The sequence below is a fragment of the Rhinolophus hipposideros genome, assembly GCF_964194185.1.
Source record: "Rhinolophus hipposideros genome assembly, chromosome: 1".
NCBI lineage: Eukaryota > Metazoa > Chordata > Mammalia > Chiroptera > Rhinolophidae > Rhinolophus > Rhinolophus hipposideros.
The window spans coordinates 76328914-76349653 of record NC_138047.1 but is presented as its reverse complement, the minus strand read 5'-3'; the positions used below and the strand labels follow the sequence as shown (position 1 = coordinate 76349653).

At 36.7% G+C, this 20740-nt stretch overlaps 1 protein-coding gene across 2 annotated transcripts in view; it reads right to left on the bottom strand.

Moving 5' to 3' along the window:
• Positions 1 to 20254, bottom strand: part of NFKB1 (nuclear factor kappa B subunit 1) — a 115013-nt gene extending 94759 nt beyond the window's left edge. Inside the window, exon 1 of one of the 2 annotated variants that reach the window (XM_081046179.1) lies at positions 20065 to 20254. The gene's annotated coding sequence lies outside the window, so the exon portion shown is untranslated. The remainder of the gene's footprint in view (positions 1 to 20064) is intronic. The other variant, XM_081046180.1, reaches the window with a different exon arrangement.
• Between the last annotated feature and the right edge of the window lie 486 nt (positions 20255 to 20740).

Genomic DNA, 20740 nt, shown 5'->3' with positions numbered 1-20740 from the left:
TCAAGGGCACTTGGGACTGGGGCTGGAAATGTTAGCTGTACATCAAAATCTGTCCTTCCCTTTTCCATAGTAATAGAGCTGTAGCTGGAAACCTGACTGCTCAGCTGGAGTATACCCCACACTTCCGTGGAGTTAGGGATGATCATTTGATGAAATATTCACCAGTGGAATATCAGAACTACTGTGTGCCCCCGCCGGGTCTGGGCTTAAGGCCTTTAACATCCTTCCATGTTTTTGTTTTTTCTCTTTCCTGCTGGATAAAACCTAAACATGGAGAAGATGGAGCTTCTATCACATAGATGATGCTGAATGGCAGGCAGCTAATACTGGTGGTCATGTGAGAGAGAAAGAAACTTCCTTGTTCTTTAACACGTGTATTGTTGGACCCCTTGTTAAAACAGGTTAGCCCTCCCTAATAAATACATCACCTAACTTCAATGAGGACAAAATTGTCCAAAGAGGGCCCTGATTTCCCATGAAATCCTCTTCTGCTAGAGTTCTGTGTGACTGGTGAGGAGTGAGAAAGCCTCGTGAGGATTCCTAGCGGGATACGAGGTGGTGTCCGAATTCAACAAAAGGGCAAAGGGAAGCTCTGAGTCCTGCAGAACAAGAAGTCCATGCAGATTTGTGAGGAAATACTTTAAACAAGAAATTATTGATTGAAGATATATAAACAGCTGTAATCAATTAATACAAGCAGTTAAAAGGGGGAAAATTGAACTCCTACAGTAAAGAGGAATTAAGTCGTTCAAAATTTAAATGTGTTGCCATTGCTAGGTGTGTGACTTTGGATCCTGTGGTGTGTTTCTTAACCTGTAAAAGGAGAGATTTTGATGGGATAGACCTTTGCAAAGAGTAGAATTTTGTTGAGCTCAGAATGTTAGTTAGTTAATAAATGCATATTCAAAGAACAAATAACCTAAATTATAACTCTTTTTGTAAACTTGGATTTTTATACATACTCAGGTATATATCTATATTGAAGAATCATAGCATAATTTTCATTTATATGAAGCAAAATGGTGTAATGCTGAATACAGTGCTAATACCAGTTACAACATTCCATGAGAAAAAAATATTTATTCTTAGGAGACTAACTACCAAGAAAAATATTAAAACCTTTTTTTCCCTGCCTTTAGACTTTCCATTAATCTGAGCTGATTAACTGAATCCTCTCAATCTTAGTCCACAGTTTTCAAAAGCAGAGGGGAGACTGTTGACTTTTTAAACTGACAGAACACGTTCAATATAGACACACACACACACACACACACACTCACACACACACACACACAGTTGGTTTCCAGACCTTTAAATGCATGGATTTAATCTGAAGAATCCCTCACCCTAATTTAAAAAACTCAACTAAATCTACTTTATTAAAACTGATGCAGGGCAATTATCATGATCACTATTGTGGTTAAAACCTTAATGAACCTAAATTATAGGCATTAGTAAACTATCCAATTAAGCACAGTCCTCTCTCTGACAACCTCCCCATGCACAAATGTGTACCCCAAAATCACAGTTTTAAATACCCAACAGCTGTCCAAAAGTTACTTGGGTGATGGTTAAATCTAAACTTTTACATCCTTTGTCAGACAGTGTAAAGTTCACTGTAAAGAGCTGAGGTAAGAGTAACCCGAGAGTGATATCAAAGTTAATTCATAATTTAAAAATAAAATGTCAAAAGAAACGAAGAATTCTTTGGAAAGGATGAATCACTGAGAAATATTTGCATTAATTTTAAAATCAGGTTTTATTTCAAAATTTTGAAAGACTAACTAAGCCTTTGGAAGTGAAGGATTAGGAAAGACCAGGGAAAGCCCCTTCTGCCCCCCTGCCACCCCAGCCCTTCCTTTCACTTTCCCCTTGCACAGATCTGTGCTTTTGAGGAAGGAGTTTAAAACAGAAAGGGGGATACTGGGTTCACGATGAGAAGATGCACCTAAACTCTTCATCTCTCCCCAATGGTGAGATTTTCAGAAAAAATATCACAGCATGGAAAGAAAAATAGAAAATGTAGCTAGCTAGCAATAAATAAAACATCTCCAGAGAATTATTTGCATTTCTCATGTAAGAGGCATAGTGTTATAACTGGCTAAGTTCTGAATATGTGATGAGTTCAATATGACATGCCTAATGGATTATTTTCTGCACATACATGACAATCCCATCACTGACGTCAGAGGCCAGCATAAGGAGTTCTTAGTGAAGGCAGAAAGACCAAGGTCACAGGGTTGGACCATTCATAGGATGGAGTTGGGGGGCACACCTCTCCTTGTAACTGGGGAAATTTTGTAGGATCAGATATATTCACAATGTTTTTACCAGGGCCCAGTATAAGAAAATATGTCATTTTTATTCTATTACGTTTCATTTTTTAAAAAAGCAAAAAACCCCAAAACTTTTCCAATGGATGAAAATAATTTCATTACCCTCTAATGCGTCACAATCTGCAGTTTGAAAACAGAACCGGAAGTGCCATCCAGAAACTACAGTTGGAAATCAGAGAGATAAAGTGTCTGTGTTTTCAAGATTATATTCGGCCACAACACACACCCCTTAGGTATAATCTTAATACCTTATCGTGGATAACAAGGAGGATGGGATTATAAGAAGAATGACTTTTAACCATTTCTCTATGGGTAACGAATTGATAAAGAGAAAGGATATGCTGGAGTTTCTTTCCACAGAGGAATTTTTGTTTTGAGGGAACATGCTATAAGGTGTACAACATGTGTACTACATATAAAGTGAAACATTCATATGAGAGTATCTTTTGACTGCACAATTCTACTTCCAAGAATTTGTACTAAATTATACAAGCAAGTGTGCAAAAAATAAGTACAAGAATATTCACTGCAGCAAAAACTGGTAACAATATAAATCTCTTTTGATAGAAGATTGTTTATAATTATGCTGCATTCATAGTTACATATTATACAACTGTAAAACTTAAGAATTCAGATTATTATATAGTAACATGAAGACTTTTACTCCATAAGTTATACATTTCTATGTTTTAATTTTCTAACTTAATTATGTAATTGGAAATACACATTTTAATAGAAAAAAAGAAAAATCAAACCCGATCCTGAATTTAAAGTTTAACTTTGACATCTTCAACAATTAATGACATATAGTGAATAAAAGACGAAGTACAAAATTAGTCAAATATTTCTAAGCACCACTGAAATCCTCTTCATAATATATAGTACAAAAATTTAACTCTAAATTAATTTAACTCTAACTCTAACTCTTTATTTACACCTTTCTGATGATATATTGGCTTAGTGATGAAAGAAAAAATAACGATGGGTTTAGTTACTTTTTTCAGAATAGCTGATTTTTCAGAGAATCAATATTTGTATTCCACCACATTTTGATTTGTATAAACTCATTTTCCATGTTTTTCCACTCCTCCATCCATTTTCAGCTCCTTATTCTTTTATTTGGGTGCAATGTGACCAACTGACATGTAGAATTGCTACCTCGTAAGTACAAGCACATTGTGCTTGGGGCTGGTATAAGAGTACAATGGAATGCCAATCGAATAGGGATGGCAGATTCATATACGTGTTTCTCTGAAAATAAGACCTAGCTGGACAATCAGCTCTAATGCATCTTTTGGAGCAAAAATTAATATAAGACTCGGTATTATATTATATTATATTATATCATATATCATATCATATATATTATATTATATTCCCGGTCTTACAGTAAAATAGAGCTGATTGTCTAGCTAGGTCTCATTTTCAGAGAAACACGGTAGAACATTCAACTATTAATTTATGCAAAGTTTATTAGCACAGTTAGTGACAGTAAATGTTAGCCATTTTATTAGCATAACAAACAATGTTTATGATAAATTGGGAAGAGCAATTGAGACAGTAAAAGTTTTGGCATTGTGAGAAGAATCAAGTATTCTTATTTCTTTCCCATCCTACATTGATGGGTACACTGCTAAATTCTCTCCTTATCCTTATGACTGTTGAATAAAATGTTTGTATTTTGCCTCTGGGGACATTTGGTAATGTTCAAAGACATTTTCAGCTATCACAACTGGGTGGGTGGTCCTACTGGCATCTGGTGTGTAGATGTTAGAAATACTGTTGAACATTCTGTAATGCACAGGACAATCCCTCACAATAAAGAAATATCCGACCCAAATGTCCATATTGTCAAGCATGAGAAACGCTGATAAACGCCATCGCTTGATGTCAGTGCTTTGGTTCACATGGAGAAAGAACTAAATTTGATTGATTACCTTCCATGAGTCAGCACTGTAGCTAGTGCTTCACATATTTCACTTAATTCTCATAGGAATCCTCCAAAATATTGTCCCAGATGAGAAAACCGAGATTTAGAGTAAGTCATTTGCTTGGGTTGACAGAGCAATGCTGGCTAATCTGACTCTGCACACTATAGCTCGTTCACTTGTCTAAGAGACAGAAGTGATTTTTCCTTCTTGACTTACAAATTTATTTATTTTAATAGAGCATCTTTGCTCCAGGTCTCCTGAACGCTCTGGCTGGAGCTAGTCTACTCATAGCATAGCCTGAAAAGTGGAACAGGGGAGTGACAATGCACAAAACTCAACTTAGTTCTTCCTGAGACAATCAAATGTGAAGGTAAAAATACCAGACAATGTTATTTCGGTGGCAGCAGCGTTTTGTTTTGTTTTGTTTTAAAGATCTCCTTTGGTCAATTTCAAAGGATAGAAGGAGAATAAAGAGACTTTATTTGAAACATGCCCATAGATAATACCATATTCACTAATGGTATGATAAAAGTATGTATATATTTAAAACTAAGGTATATTGAAGTGCTTCTTGAATACCTTCCTCCCTTTCTTAACTTAGTCATTCGTTAAACAAATACTTAAGTGTACTGTGTGTCAGTAAAGACACCAAAGTACACAGAATGATGCAGTTCCGGTACTCACAGAGCTTACAGTTATTGTAGGTTGAAAGCAGTGGTCAAAATTCTTTGCAACTCCACCCAACAAAAGGAAAAATCTATGTCTCCATCCCTTGACTCTTCGCAGGCCTATAACTTTCTCTGACCAACAGAATGAGATAGAAGTGTGAGTTTAATACTCAGGTTTCAAGAGACCTTGCAACAACAACATTCTTGTTTTCTTGGGACACTGCTGCCATGTGACCAAGACTGGGGTAACCCACTGGAGGATGAGAGACCAAAAGCAAAGAGGGGAAGTCTTAGCTGAGGCTCCCTTAGACCAAACAGCAACAGCTGAGCCGCCAAAAGATTTCAGAGATCAGGAGAGCCAGCCAAGATCAGATGACCTAGACAGTCACTGAATGGGGAGAACAAATGTTTGTGTTTTAATTAGCTTTATAGTAATTTTGATATGCAGCAGAACTAACTAAAGTGTCAGTTTAGTAAGCAGGAAGGCAAATAGGCAAAAGCAATGCAACATGATAAGTGTCATGGGAAATGGAGTGTAGATGGAGCAGGGGTTAGTTATCTTGGAAATTTAGTAATTACACTTTCTTTGTTAGGGTCCTATTTAGATAGCATAATAAGCAATGTGTTTGTGATAAAGTGGGGAGAGAAAGAAACTGAGACAGTAAAATTTTACTGTCATTTTTACTCCATTGTCTTATTCAGTTCCCAACTGAACAAAAGTAACAAGTACATTAGCCCAAAACACTGTGGTATAAACAGACGTAAAATTAGTACTGCTAAAACCTTCAAAATGTAAATATCAATAAATTGTTAATAGCTTTAAGCAGTGATACTATAATAAAACAAACTAATATTGTTTTCAAGAACTTCAATTCTTCAATATCTAAAACCAAATTCATCATTCGTATGGCAACAGGCCCCATTCTTGACTTCTCAATATCTGCCAATATATCATTCTATATGATGCTCAGGTACTCAGCGTCAAAAGTTCAGTCACTTTTTCTCTTTTCTTTTTTCCCCTCTCTTTATCTTACACATATCCAGTTAATAACCAATTTCTGCTGATTTTTTTTGGAGGGGTGTTATTTCTTATACCTGCCTCTCTGTTCCATCTCCACTGTTTCACCCTAGTTTAACCTTCATTGCGTCACCTCTGACTGACAATAATAACCTCCCAACTTTTCCCTGACTGTGGTGTTTCTTCTTCCTTAAACATCTTTCACATTATTACTATATTATTTACAAGACAAAGTCGAAAGCCCTTAACCACTCAGCATATTATATTAAATCATTATATTATAAGCATCACCTACTATTATATCCTAATCAAAACCCTCTACTATAAACACCGATCATTCAAAAATACCTTGCTCATTTCCATCTTGTATACTTGTTCACAGCATGCCGCGCATCCTGCAATGTCATCTTTCCTATTTAAGTACCACTCACTCCTCACGCCTCTACTCAAATCTGACCTCTGCCAAGAAACACTATAATTTCCTTTGTATATAGCTCTGTAGTCCACATAAGGGCTATAACACTTATGTGTATTGGTGACTTTACACTTGACAACATACTATTCTACTGCAATTTAACTTTATCTTTCTATATATTTACCATTTTCTTAAGTGGCTATAAATGCCTAAGAAGTAGATATGAGAGATTTCCTCTTTTGTACTTCCAAATTAGTAAACACTAAATAGTTTTTTATTAATATTCATTAATAGCAAGAAACATTGCAACTTCAGATTTGTCAAAATGTGGACTTCCTGTTTCAGTCACGACAGAGTAACAATTATTGAACTTGTCCTCTTGCCATACTCAACTGTGAAACTATACAAAACACTTGAAGCAATAATTTAAGATACTCGACAAAAGACAGCATAGGGTTGTACACCATAAGAAAATGGAAACACTTGACGTGCGTGCCAAATTCACTTTTTTGACTGAGAGCATGTTCCAAACCATGACACTAGGAAGTAGAGGCCAAACAGGCAGCAGCAATCACACTGGGCACAGGGTATCAAAAAGGAGGGATTTACAAAGGGAAAGAGGCTCAGAAATCAACATAAGGATTACCTCTTGTCATTGGCCAAACACTAAACTGTGCTAATGCAGGACAGGACTCTGCAAAGCCTACTAGAAAACAGCTGCTGGGGATCTAAGAGCTGAATAAAGATTCCAGAAGTTCTTGGAACTTCTGAGAGACATCGAAGCTCCAATCATCCAGGGTAAAAAGACATTACTGAACAATCGAAGCATTCAGTTGTGACCCCAGAAGGATGTTGCAATGGGAATAAAGGACATACCCTACAATAAGGGCTACTCTAAAACAATCTCAATAAAACCAGGTGATCTGCCAATAAATTTATTGCCTGTTACAACAAAGCTCAATGTTTTTAAAGGAAGACAAAAATCATACTCTCTACAATGTGGTATCCATAATATACAACATAAATATCAAAATATGCAAAGAAGTAGGAAAATATGACTCAGAAGAAAAAAATGAAATTATGGAATTAGCAACCAATGACTTTAAAACTGCTATTAGCAATATGTTAGAGAATATAAAGGAAAAGATGGGCATAATGAATAATAGATAGGGCATCTCAGCAGAGAAATGAAAACTCTTAAAAAGAAAAAGAACCAATGAAAAATTCTAGACCAAAATGAAATTTCACTAGGTGGACTGACCAGCATATTGAACATTAAAGAAGAAAGAATCAATAAACTTGCAAATAGTTAACAAAAACTATCCAAACTGAAGCACAGAGAAAAAAATACAGAAAGAATTAAGCCTCCTTCAGTGACCTATGAGACAATATCAAGTGGTCTTACATAAGTATAATTTAGAGTCCTAGAGAGAGAGAGAGGAGTAAAAAAAAATATTTGAAAAAAAAGGGTCAAGAATTTTCCAAATTTGACTTAAAAAAAAAAATCAATACATATACAAGAATCTCAAAGACCCCCATGTTAGATAAAGACAAATAAAATCATGCTTAATCACATTACAACCAAACTGTTAAAAACTAATGCTAAAGAACAAAAATCCTAAAAATATCCAAGCACAAGTAACAAAGATACAGATAATGGCTGACTTTTTATCAGAAACGATGATGGAAGAACTGCTCTAAGAAAAATTGATCAATTCTATATTCAGCAAAAACATCTTTAAAAACATAGGTGAAATTGACATTTCTCAAATACACAAGAGCTAAGAGAATTCGTCACTAGCAAGCGTGATAAAACACATGTTAAAGAATGTTCTTCATGCTGAAGGGAAATGATACTAGATAGAAACTTGGACCTACATGAAAGAATGAAACACGACAAGAATGATGATTACGTAGCGGAGTATAAAACTTTTTTTCTTGTTTGCTATTTAAAAAATACAATATATTTTAGGATATGTAACACACACATAAGTAAAATGTATAATAATAACAGCACACAGAAAGGGAAAATGACAAATGGATGTATAGTATTGTCAAGTTCTTACATTACATATGAAATGTTATAGTATTAATTCATGGTAGACTCAAGGGTGTCCTAAAGTAACTGCTTTAAAAAATAGCCAATGAAGAAGATGAAATGGAATTTTAAAAATAAACTTGATTTATTCAAAAGATGGCAGGAAACAAGGAAAAACTGAATAAAGAACAGATGGCACAAATAGATAACAATTACCAAGATAGGCTTAAACCCAATCATATCAATAATTATATTAACTGGAAATGGACTAAACTCACCTATAAAAAAGCAGAGATTGTCAGACTGGACAAAAAGGAAAGGCTCAAGTATATGCTTTTCATAACAATTGCACCTTAATATTAAAGACTCAGATAGTTTAAAGGTATAAAGATGGAAAATTATGCCAATTTTACCATAGAAATACTAAAAGTGAAAAAGCTGGCTATATTAAAATATCAGATACAGTACACTTCAAGAGAAGAAATATTACCAGAGATAATGAGAAACATTTCAGAAGAGTAAAAGGGTCAACTCATCAAAGACAAAATAATAATCTTAATGTGTATATAAGTGTTTCAAAATACATGAAGCAAAAAGTGGCAGAACTAAAGAAAGAAACAGAAATATCCACAACTATAGTTAAGATTTTTTAACATTCCTTTCTCAGTAATTGATAAAAGTAAATCAACAGAACATTAGTACGGATATAGAAATTTTAGGAACAACACCATCAATCAGACTAACCTAATTGCATGTATAGAGCACTCCCCCAATGATGGTGGAGTACACATTCTTTTCGAGTGCACATGGAATATTCTCCAATATAAACCATTTGCTGGGCTATAAAACAAGTCTCAATGAATTTTAAGGAAGTGAAAGCATATAGATACGTTATATAAACACAATGAAATTAAATTAGAAACCAGTAACAGAAAGGTGTCTGTAAATCCTTATATATACATAATTAAGCCAAATGTTAAATTGTGGGATTGGTGGAGGGGAAAAGTGCCTCTTAGAATTAAGAAAACATAGTAAATATATAACCTCATTCTCCTGCATGAAAGAAGCATCTAAATTCTTGCTGTATCATGTCTACTGTAACCATGGGGACACGGATTTTCTTAGAGAAGTGATTAAAATGAATTCCAGTGTGTTCCATAAGAAACAAATCTTTGCCTATGGTTGTTTTCTTAATCATAGATGACTGAAATTTTTAGGATCAAAAGATGTTTTGGACATTTTCTAATCATATTAAAATGAAGTGTCACTTATATCAAATGGAAGATTCCATTCTAAGTAAAATTTCATTTTGTTAACACGATGGTACGATAAAATCTAGTAAGTATAAATTTGTATAGCCAGAGAAATTCTCTAAATATTACAGTAAATTAGATACAACCTTACATGTTATAACTGAAGTCATTCATGGGATGTCTTCTGTTTCCACATAAAAACCAATTCAATACATCCACTAAAAAATTGAGGTCTTTCATTCAAGTGGCATAGAAAGGGATTTGACTTACTGCACTTTGTTCTGAACCTTCTGTTTTCACATTTCCAATTCTACAGATTTCATCTTCTCTAAAAATAGAATATGACGGGGTTGGGGAGAGGTGGATGAATACGTGGAGCACAGAGGATTTTCAGGGCAGTGAAAATATTCTTGTATAATACTATAATGATGGATACATGTCATTAAACATTTGTCGAGATCCAAAGAATGAACATCACCAAAAATGAACCATAATGTAAACTATGGACTTTGGATGATTATGAGGTGTAAACGTAGGCTCATCAGTTGTAACCAAAGCACCACTCTGATTGGGGATGTTGGTAATGGTGGAGGCTATGCACGTGTGGGGACAGGAGATACACAGGACATCTCTCTGCCTTCCCCTCACTTTTGCAGTGAACCTTAAACTGTTCTAAAAAAATTAAGTCTTCATAAAACAAAATAGAGTATAACCAAATTTTAATTTCATGTTGGACCTTTGTCTAGAGTACCACTTTGGAGTACTGGTATTTTCAAACTAAGGAGGAAGTAAACCGTGAGGATTATGATTTAGAGATTACTGTTCTGTTGATCAAATATAGAAAAACTGATCAAGTTCTCTTAAATCTGAATATGATGACTTGGGTTTGGGTTTTCATTTTTACTAATCCTCAAGTATCAATAAAAATATGTCCTTTATATTTTAAAAGAAAAGGATTCATCATATGAACCAGCAATACTTGGTTCTATGATATGTGACAGTTGGCCTAGAGGGAGAAAAAATTAGTTTCCTTGACAAAATTACCACAATAACGGCTTTCCAGTCACACACAAAAATAATTATTTGTAAACATTAACATCAGGCCTTGTACAAAGACCTTTCAGTCCTTGAATCTAGTTATGAAGGCCTTTCCACACTGACCACTCAGATAGATAAACCCTTCAATATATGCAGATGTCAAGATGGAAAGTGAGGAGAAAAGCAACAAGTGAACTATACTTTGTTCTATGTCTCATAATATCTGATGCAAATACTTCTTTCTCCTATCTTTCCTGTCAGTGACCTTGACTACTTGGCAATGAACAAAATACTTACTCATAAATAACCAATTAATGTAAAAATGTGATTTGTTTGACATTTTTACTAACATTTTGTTTAGTGAGGAAAATATGAAATGAACTGACCTTAGGGTTTTTAATCATAGCAGTTCTTACTTGTATGATGCTCCTTGGAGATTATTAGCACCTTGGAGTAATGAATTCATTTAGTCAACTCTCAACTGTATACGGATGAATATGAATCATGGAATCAACATACATGTAATCCAAAAGTAATTAGTGAAACCTTTTAAAAGACTGAAGGGTAGGAGTCCTGATTAAGAAGAGCAGAAATGGGGCTTTTGGGGTGCTCTGTTTTTAGAACACCACTTAGGTTAAGTGTGTTTACTTTGAGGTAAATCATTAAACTGTACTCTTAAGATTTGTGCACTTTTTTAGGGTGATTCTTCAATTTTAAAAAGGCTAATGTAAACAGAAAAAATTTTTAAATTGAAAACATTACATGATATGAGCTCCATGAAATTATGGATTTATGTCTTGTTCAACACTGTATTTCCAATACCTAGAACCCGGCACATAGAAAGGACTCCACATATATTCAAATAAATTAATGGTTTTTTTAAAAAAATCCTACTATGGTAGAGAGCTTTTATAAAAAAGCAAATGTCCCCTGCCCCACCTCTCCTTACTTCCAATCCTGCTTTACAGAGTGATTGACTTTTTAACTCTTAACTTTCTCTTTTTGGTTTTCCTGGGGGTTCTTTTCGTATCTCCAGATACTACACTTATATCTTTTTTCTTAAACAATTTTAGAAATTGTATTCTTGCTATGACAGATGAGGATTCAGTTCACAACACTACCACTTCCCTTTTTTCTTCCTCCAAATATATTTATAATTAGTGAAAACTGAACCAATTTAGAATTAAAATATTGAATTTTACATTCAATTTCTGTATCAAGTTTGCCTTCAATTTCTTTGGAGAAATATGAATGTGAGTTCATAGTAGAGACTAATTAGTAATGAAAAGATGGAACCCCAGACACACCAGGATGTCAGGAAGAAACTAGACTGAGACCATATATGACAACTCAATCCAGAAAAGAATAGTTCCTTACATTTATCCCATTGATAATCATAAACTGTCTTTGAATCTTCTCACATGCATTTTTCCTTAAGCTATCTCAATATGGCAACAGCTGAAGCCTTCCAAATAATACTATTATATCAAAGAAACAAATTTTAGAGGTAGATACTCATTTAGTCTAACTCTCTCATTTTTGTAGATAGAAAATGAGACCCAGAGAAGTTAATTAATTTGCCCACAGCCACACAGCTTAATCAATAACACAGTCTACTAATATTTTGTATAGTTTACTTTCTTATTCATTCAGCAAACTTACCAGGTGCTGTGCAAATTAAAAAGTAAGTAAGATAAAGTCCCTGCCCTCAAGATGTTTTCTGTCTGGAAAGCATAAGAAGTCAAGAGCACATGGAATGGGGGGCACATAACTCTTTAAGAATAGGTCTGGGAGAATGGGTAGAGGAGGGAGAGAGAAATGGTGATGCCTGAATAATGCCTGAAGGTTTAGTAGTTAGCTGGGAAGGAAAGGGTACTCCTCACACAGGGCACGCATATGCAGAGGCATTCAAAATGAGACAACATGGAGAACGAACTGAAAATTGATGTGGATGATACGAGAAATAGGGGATAGCTGAGAAGCAAGGGTGGGAGGTGAGGTGTGCAGAAATCAGCTTGTGCAGACAACAGAGATTCATTTCAGAAATATCAAGTGCCTCTGCAACATTAGAAATAATTGTTGTTTTCTGTGGCTTGTCTTGAATGACTGGACTCCTTCAGTACAACAGATATTTAGTAAATGTAGCACACCTGCCCCCCAAATCAGCCACCTATTTCAACACAGGATTGTACTACCTCATTAAGCAATGTGGACTAATACCTATTTGGCTATTGCAGAGGACTTTCTAAGAGAAATAGGATACTCTCCCTGCCCACTATACAAAAGAACTTCAGGGTAAATGACCAATAAGGTTAATGTTTTAAAATAGTCAGGAAATAGTAAAATATTCTAAGGTGTGCTTGTTAAATTCATTAAATGTGTAAAATGTGAAACTGGGAAAACACATGGAGAGAAACCATAAAGACATTATATCAAATGAATGTTATGACATGGCATGAGAGCAAGGAAGTACATTTAATTGTTGTCATGTACCATGCTTCTGATTTTAATTTCCCAGGTGTACTGAGGTTTGCTTAATCACAACTGACTTCTAAAGTGTTTTCAGAATGTGGGGGAAATGACCATTGGTTTCAATTTATCAAAACAGGACAATCCACAGTGAAATCTACAGCGTGTAAAAAAGTTCTATTCAAGAGCAATCTATCTCTACATCTTTCATTATGATCCTCTTATTCTCATCCATGAGATATAGAATTTACCATTTTCTCTGGAATCCTGATTCAGTTTCTAGATTATTTTTCTTTTTCACATTCAAGTCAATAATAAAGTTCAAGATCTAATTTTATAGAGGACTCTCCCCCTAAACCTTTACCTATGCTTTTACAATCCTTTGATCAAATTTTTCAAGATTTATAGGTGTGAAACACACACACACAAAATATTTAAGTTACCTACCTTTTACATATTAGCATAATAAATGAATGAATTGAATAATATGGTATGGAACTAGCTATACATGAAGAGCCATCATACTTCTTTCATCCTTTCACATCTTTATTTTAACTATCTAAGTCATAAAGATGCTTGTATTATATAGACATCATCATGCTAGATGCTGTAAATTGTAAGGGACTCCTTTCCTTGACCTCATCACCACACCTAGCCCCCGTTTGAAAGAAAAAGACACGGAAGTTTATACATCAAGTCTTGATGATCAAAACCCAATGAATGGTTAAATTCTAAACAATAAACCTATACCTAAGTTAAGGTTTGACAGACAAAGACGTTCTTCAAGTTATCAATAAAACACGTATCAGGATTTCATGTTAAAACATCAAAAAATAGTCATTTTCTCCGTTCCTAAAATTCTTATCTTGGAAGGCATATTTTCTAAGACAATTAAGTAATTTATTTTCACTTTTTAAATGAACTGCAGACTTGGGCACAGAACCAACAGATAGGGAGGTTGATTAGCGAGTCTGTCATCACTTTTAATTTTTCTACTTTCATGCTTGATATATGTTAGAATTGATTTCTGCAGATGAGAGATAGGTATGCCATGACACTGAAATATAGTATGTGTAGTCCAAATGATGTGATAAATAATAATGAATAATAATTTTTAAAACAACTGCTATTTTGATAAAGAAATCATTATAGAAATCTATTTTTAAAATGTTAATTAAACTCTTTGTAAGAGGTGTGCTTAACTTCATGCAGGTTTTGTATGTTTTTGGTTCAAGTTAGCAAAAAGTAAATCTTGCCTACAAATGCTAGCGAGCCTCATTTACTAAAAGACTAAAATCTAAGAAACATCCAATAGCTTTATTCTCCACTATGAAATACATGAATTGTCCATACATTTTTGACAAGTATGGGAAAGGTTAGAATAATGCTATAACTTTGTGATTTTGTTTATGCTTCTCTTCATGCCCAGAAGCTGTAGATTGAGCTGATTATGTAATGAAACACAGCAACATTTATGGTTCCCTGGCGACTTCTCACAAGGAAGTACAGGCAGAGTACTTTGACTATTTTATTATTTTAACTAACAAGCACTGCTGCTATTCACTTTCAGAGTACTTTTCAACAATGACTGACACCTTTACAATGCAGTTGTTATACAAGTAAACATTTCATTTTTTTCCTCAGTTTGTTGGCAACAACAAAAATGATTATACATCTATGTATTTGTAAACCATTTTAAAATTAACTCTTTAAACTTGAGTGTATGTTTGTTAAGTGATTCAAAAGAGGGCAGGGTCAGGACCAGAATTAGGTGGGCAGAAAAGCAGAGTGGACTGAAGCCAGCAGTTTTCAATAAAAATGGTTGTGACTCTCCCTAGGGCACAATAACACCAGGAGTGGGAGTGCTGCTGCGTGCTCTTTTCTAGTCTGGATGGTAGACTTCATTTCATTCATTGTGTCCGCACAGAATAAATGGTTCGAGTCAGAATTTCAAGGACAATTTTCTGAAAATGCTACTAGTGAGAAATAAGAAGTCCCTGCCATAATGAAGCCCAGGTTTTATAGTGTTGCAAAATCATTAAAGTATGAAATGGGAAAGTACAGGAAACCATGCTAACTGCCTGCTTGTTCCTGAGGTTTTCCAGCTAATAACTTCCCCCCTCCCATTTTTCTTATGGGTGATAAGAATTTAATTCTGGATGTCTTAATACACCGGGGGGGTGGAGGAGGGTGCCAAAAAAGTGTATACATAGGACTTGTATTCATCTTTTGTTATTGGTACATATTATTACACTTTTAATACAGTTTTTTCCTTTCTTAAAATGTGTATACATTTTTTTGGCACTCTGTATTTGTTTTTACTTTTTGATTGATTAATTTAGATAAGCTTGAACAAGCTTTGGATTATAAAGCAGTGCTTGCAGCATTGTTTCCTTTTTTTTGAGATACTAGTATTGAAATCACAGTTTCAGTGGAGATCACAGAAATTCTAGCATAGTCAAAAAGTTACATTTTTTACTTGTACAAGCACCTTTTATCATTTCAATTACTTCGTTACCTTGTTTGATAAATGTCTTTATAACTTTGAAACAAAAAGGCATTTTTTTTTCCAGTTCAGAAACTCGTCTTTCAGAATGAAATGCTTCCCTTTTGGAAGGCACTGGGTACTTTTTAATAAATTATCTGTTCTAGTAAACTTCAAGTGCTCTTTAGATAAGAATGTAATATCTAGGAAGTAAGAACTAATTTTGGCTTCTTTCCAAAAGGTAAAGCAAAATACTCTTAATTTTTGTTCCTTGCAGAAATCGGCTGCCCCCACTTTTTTTAAACAAAACAAAACTTATGTCATTTGTTCACTCAAAAAATAGTTACAGATTGCTCAGTATGTACCAATAAGTACAACGCTAAGTGTCAGATATTTGGCAGTAAAGATTAGATATGATTTTAACTGGAACTACAGGATTTTGATTCTCTCATATAGCTCTTTTCCTATCCTTTTTATTATTATTTTTTTATACCGAGGCTCTTAAAGAATAGCCATAGAGAATCTTCACATTCTTCTTTAAAGCTCCATCAGCCAGATTGTTTTTCAGTCTATAGAAATTGAGTCTATAGGTACTTCAAACTTACTACTATGTGTTGAAAGTATGGATCATAACAAAAGCTGGTTATGAGATTTTTTGGCCTCATAGTGAAATGTAAATGAAAAGTAATAAGCCAAAGTAATGGGGAACCAAAGCACCCATTTCATTCTTCTAATTTCAAAAACAGGCAACAGATTAAAGCAGATGAAACTTGTATTACTGATAATTAAATCTACTAATTAATACAGAAAATATAAGGAGAATAATTGTTTTCTTTTTAAAATTTAAAATAATATTTTTATGATTAATACTCTAAATTAAACAAGTATTTTCATCCATAATCTATACTCTTGAGGATTCTATATTCTTTAACAAATCACACCTTATATTACATACTTTGTGCAAAACTGTCCGCTTTAAGTTATCTGTAGTGAAGCAGTAAGATTTTATTTCACAATTTATTTTCCATACTATTAGCTGATCTTCAAGGGTAGGTCTACCAACTTCATCGGAAAATACGAAAGACAGCTTAATTTGCACCGAGGAACACCTTCTCTAACACAGTAGAGACCAAAGGTATAGAGCAATTTTATCATCATGAAAAGAATGCTACTTTAACAAAAAAAAAAACCTAACAGTGTGGCACTGGATACTTATTAATGAACTATCATAAAGATAAATGTCTTGGTTATGCTACCCTAACTATTAACTCTACGAAATTACCTGGTTTCAATTATTAATCTTTTCTGATGCGAAAAACATACACACACAAAGAGCCAAACTAACTTGCAGGACCATGCCACAAGTCCAAACAGTCCTCTCTGAAGCTGAATGCCTCTAGTTCTTCAAACCTCAAGGTCAACTAAGGAGTGACAGGGTCAACTCAAAGAGGTATATATGCTTCTCATGATTTACCTACTCACCTCTAAGAATACTATACTGAGTTCAATACTTATGAGAGGTACAAGTGTGCAAAGAGAATTAATTCCCAGAAAGTAGGGTAAACCGCTTCAATGTGGTTTACTGGTTACCAAGAAAGAGTTTGTCAATGAACTCGTATCATACATAAACGTAGATGTAGAAACAGAACATTTGAAAGTATCCTCCAGCACTAAAATTCTATCCTTCCTTCTTCTTTTTCTTCTTCTCTTCTTACAGCATATAGCAATCATGCCACCTTTTATGAGTCATATAAACAGAAAACCAATCAAGCAAACAAGACAACTTTCCTTCTAAGTAAGGTAAATTCATGAGAAACTTTGCTTAGCCATTGATTCTTATGTATCCATTCCTGCTAACGTGATTCATGTTCAATCTGTAGACTAGAAGAGCATAATTTGAATAGTTACTCTATTGATTAAACAACTCTACATTTCCAGACACACTTTCTACTGCAGTCATCTCTATGTTCAGAACAGGACACTGAATAATAAGTTCTGAAGAAGAAAAAGATTATATTTTGACTATCAAAAATCCATATGGAAACTCCGATATCATTTTTTAAAATGCATTGTTTTAAAATGTCAACTATTGTTCTTTTTTCTCCTAAGTTCAAACTAATTGAAGGTTATGAAGTAACCACTTCCCCTCAGAAGCCAGAACTTTCACCTCTTGTGAACAGGGGAACACTGGGTAGAAAATAAGGCCTTGCTGATTGAATGAGAGTCCCAGATTCCTATAGCCTCCAATTCCTTATCTACACCTTCCATCTACCACAATAAGCAGTACCTGAAAATCAGGTACTACTAAAACTTATTTCATCGATTATCTGGAAGTATGAAAACAGTGGTAAAAACAACCTGCATGAGTATTTGTTTCTCAAACTAGCTTCAAAATTGTTTCAGGGAACATGACAAGAGAACTACGTCTCTGAGGAACAGGATCACTAAATCTAAAATTCTGCCTATTTCTGACTAATTGAGCTTTTACCAACTGCAACTCAGTCATCACAGACAATCTTGTTTTAAGAGGTAGAAGAAGGAAGTGCAAAGATCAAAGCAGAGCTTAAGAAGGGGAACAACTATTTTTGTATGTATACTCCAGTATTTACTAACTGGGTTTGAAAAACAGAGGCATTTATTCAGCTGATGTGAGTGCCAACTGCCGAACACAAGACAAAATTGAAATTATTAAACAAAAATAATACACTTTCCAATTGCCCCAAACCCCAACTGGATTATAGTATTTCCCTTAAAAAGTCTCTTAAACAATTTAGAAGTGGTTTACTCTTCACAACAAGTAGTATTTCAGTGCCACCATTAAATCTACACATAATGAGTCTTCCTTTTTGTTCACGTTTGTCCAGTAGGCTGTGGCCCAGGAAGACATTTTATCTAAACAAGCTCCAGGAGACCTTGAGGAGCAGCAGGTATGTCAATATGGATGAACAATTTCAGGAGATATCATGTTTCCATTTACCATGTAGGTTCTTCTCACTGTAGCAATTACGTGATCAATGTAAAAGGCTACAAGAAACAAGTCTTTTTATATCCTGGCTTCCCAAGTTCATAAGCTCAAAAAAATACTTTGCTTTAAATCATTTCCAAAATTTCTTTAGTGCATCAAATAGTAAAAGAATTCATTTCTAGAAAGCACAATATTAAAATAAGGGAAACAACATGCTTCAGCCAAGGGCTTTATTTTAATCGAGATTCCTTTTTAAAGTTTTAACAAACACTAATGCAATTCAAAGTGCTCAAGAATACTCAATTGAGGTATTTTGCTAGAAAAATAAGCACTGAACATCTTGATCTCAAACTTTAGGGTTTCCAAAGCTCATCAGTTTGTAGAACATCTGTATGCCAGAGCTGTTGAGTGTTTTAGTAATACTACAGTCATTTTCTCAGATTATGGGCTTTATGACAAAATCTGTACGTTAAATATAGTTATTTAATAGCTGTAGTGCTGAAAAACCCTACTTAACAAATCCATGAAAATGTCTTAAATCTTGATAATCAGATATTGTGTCATTAAGTCCCACTGAAGTTTCAGAATAGGCCAATAAATCAGGGCAAACATCTCCATCAGTATTTATTTATTTTTAAAGACCATGAGAAAACTTGTATCTAGGCTAGGCTTTGTTTATAGCATTATTTTGTTTTAGAGGTCATGCACAACGCATGGTACCGTTTTCGGAGTGTTTTTCATAATCAGAGTGTCCAAAAAGTGATCTAAATAGGTAATTTCTTTTTTCCTTCAAATGCCAGGCCCTGTAGAGCAGTAGCAGGCCCTCATTTTTTTTTTTTTTTTTTTTTTGAAAACCAATGTACAGATCCTACAGTAGGTAAATATGTTCTGTCCTGGTGTGTGTGTTTGCGAAGTGGGGGCTTCGTTTTGAAAGAATAAGGCTGTCCTATTCAATTCGGGGGAGCTGGGGAGGGCTTCCCCAGGCGAGAGGACTGCCGGGCACTTCTGCTTTCATTTCATGGAACGCCCTTAGGTGAAATCTGGTTCAGCACTGCACCAACCACCTTCCCCTCTTTCCTTCGCGCCCGAGCGCACCTCCACCTTAAAGCCCCCCCGCAGCAGGGAGTGGGGGTGAGGATTAAAAAAAGTTTGCCAGAGTTCCCCTCTGGTTCGGTTCCCGCCGGGCGGAGGGACGCGCGGAGAAAGGGCCGCCCGGGCCGCCGTGGCCCTCGGGCCGCCCGGCCCCCGCCACGTCCGGAGGTGCCTTTCCCCCCTCTCGCCAATCCCCAGAGCCTCGAACTCCTGTCAACCTCCGCCCAGGGTCCTGAGCAGCGGCCATCGCAGGAATGAGGAAGTCCGAGCGGGCTGGAGGGCTGCGGGGCGGGGAGGCGGCGGGGCTCGGGCCGCCCGTCCCCGGCGGGGCGCCCCCTGGCCCGAGGTCGGCTTACCCTGGTGGCGGCTCCGCGCGCGGCCTCCGCGCCTGCGGGCTCCCCCTCCGGGCGGCGCGGGCCTCGGGCCGCGTTAGGAGGCGGCGGAGGCGGCCGGGGCCAAGGCGCGTCCGAGTGCGGGGCTGAGCGGGTCCGGACGCGCGGGCGCGCGGTGTCGCCGGGCCGGGCCCGTCAGCGCCGCGCCATGTCGCAGCGCGGGCGGAGGGAAGCGCGGGGCGCGCGGGGGCCGGGCCGCGGCGGCGGGGGCCCGGGCTGCGCGGGGTCTCGGAGCGGGGGCCCGGCGGGCGGGCAGGGCAGGGGAAGCTGTCAGCGCGTCGCCGGGCCGCTCCGGTGGCGAAACCTCCTCTTCCTGCCCCGGCTCGCGGGTGCACTTCTCTGTCTCTCTGCCTTGCTCACTCTCTCACTTCCTGGCTGGAAATTCCCACTGACGTCGAGCGAGAAGACAGACAGACGGACACACGCGCGCACGCCGCGGGGGCGGGAGGTGGGGTCGCCACCGGGGGTGGGGGAAGCCCGCGCTTCGGGGGCCGCTGTGCGCCCCCGCTCCGGCCCCGCAGCCCAGCCAGCCTCCCGCCCCTCGGGGCCGCTTCGGGGCGGAGAACGAGGCGCGCGGTCCGGTCCCGGCCGCCGAGTCCCCCGCGGAGCTCCTGCTCCCGGGCCCGCGCTCCCCACGCCC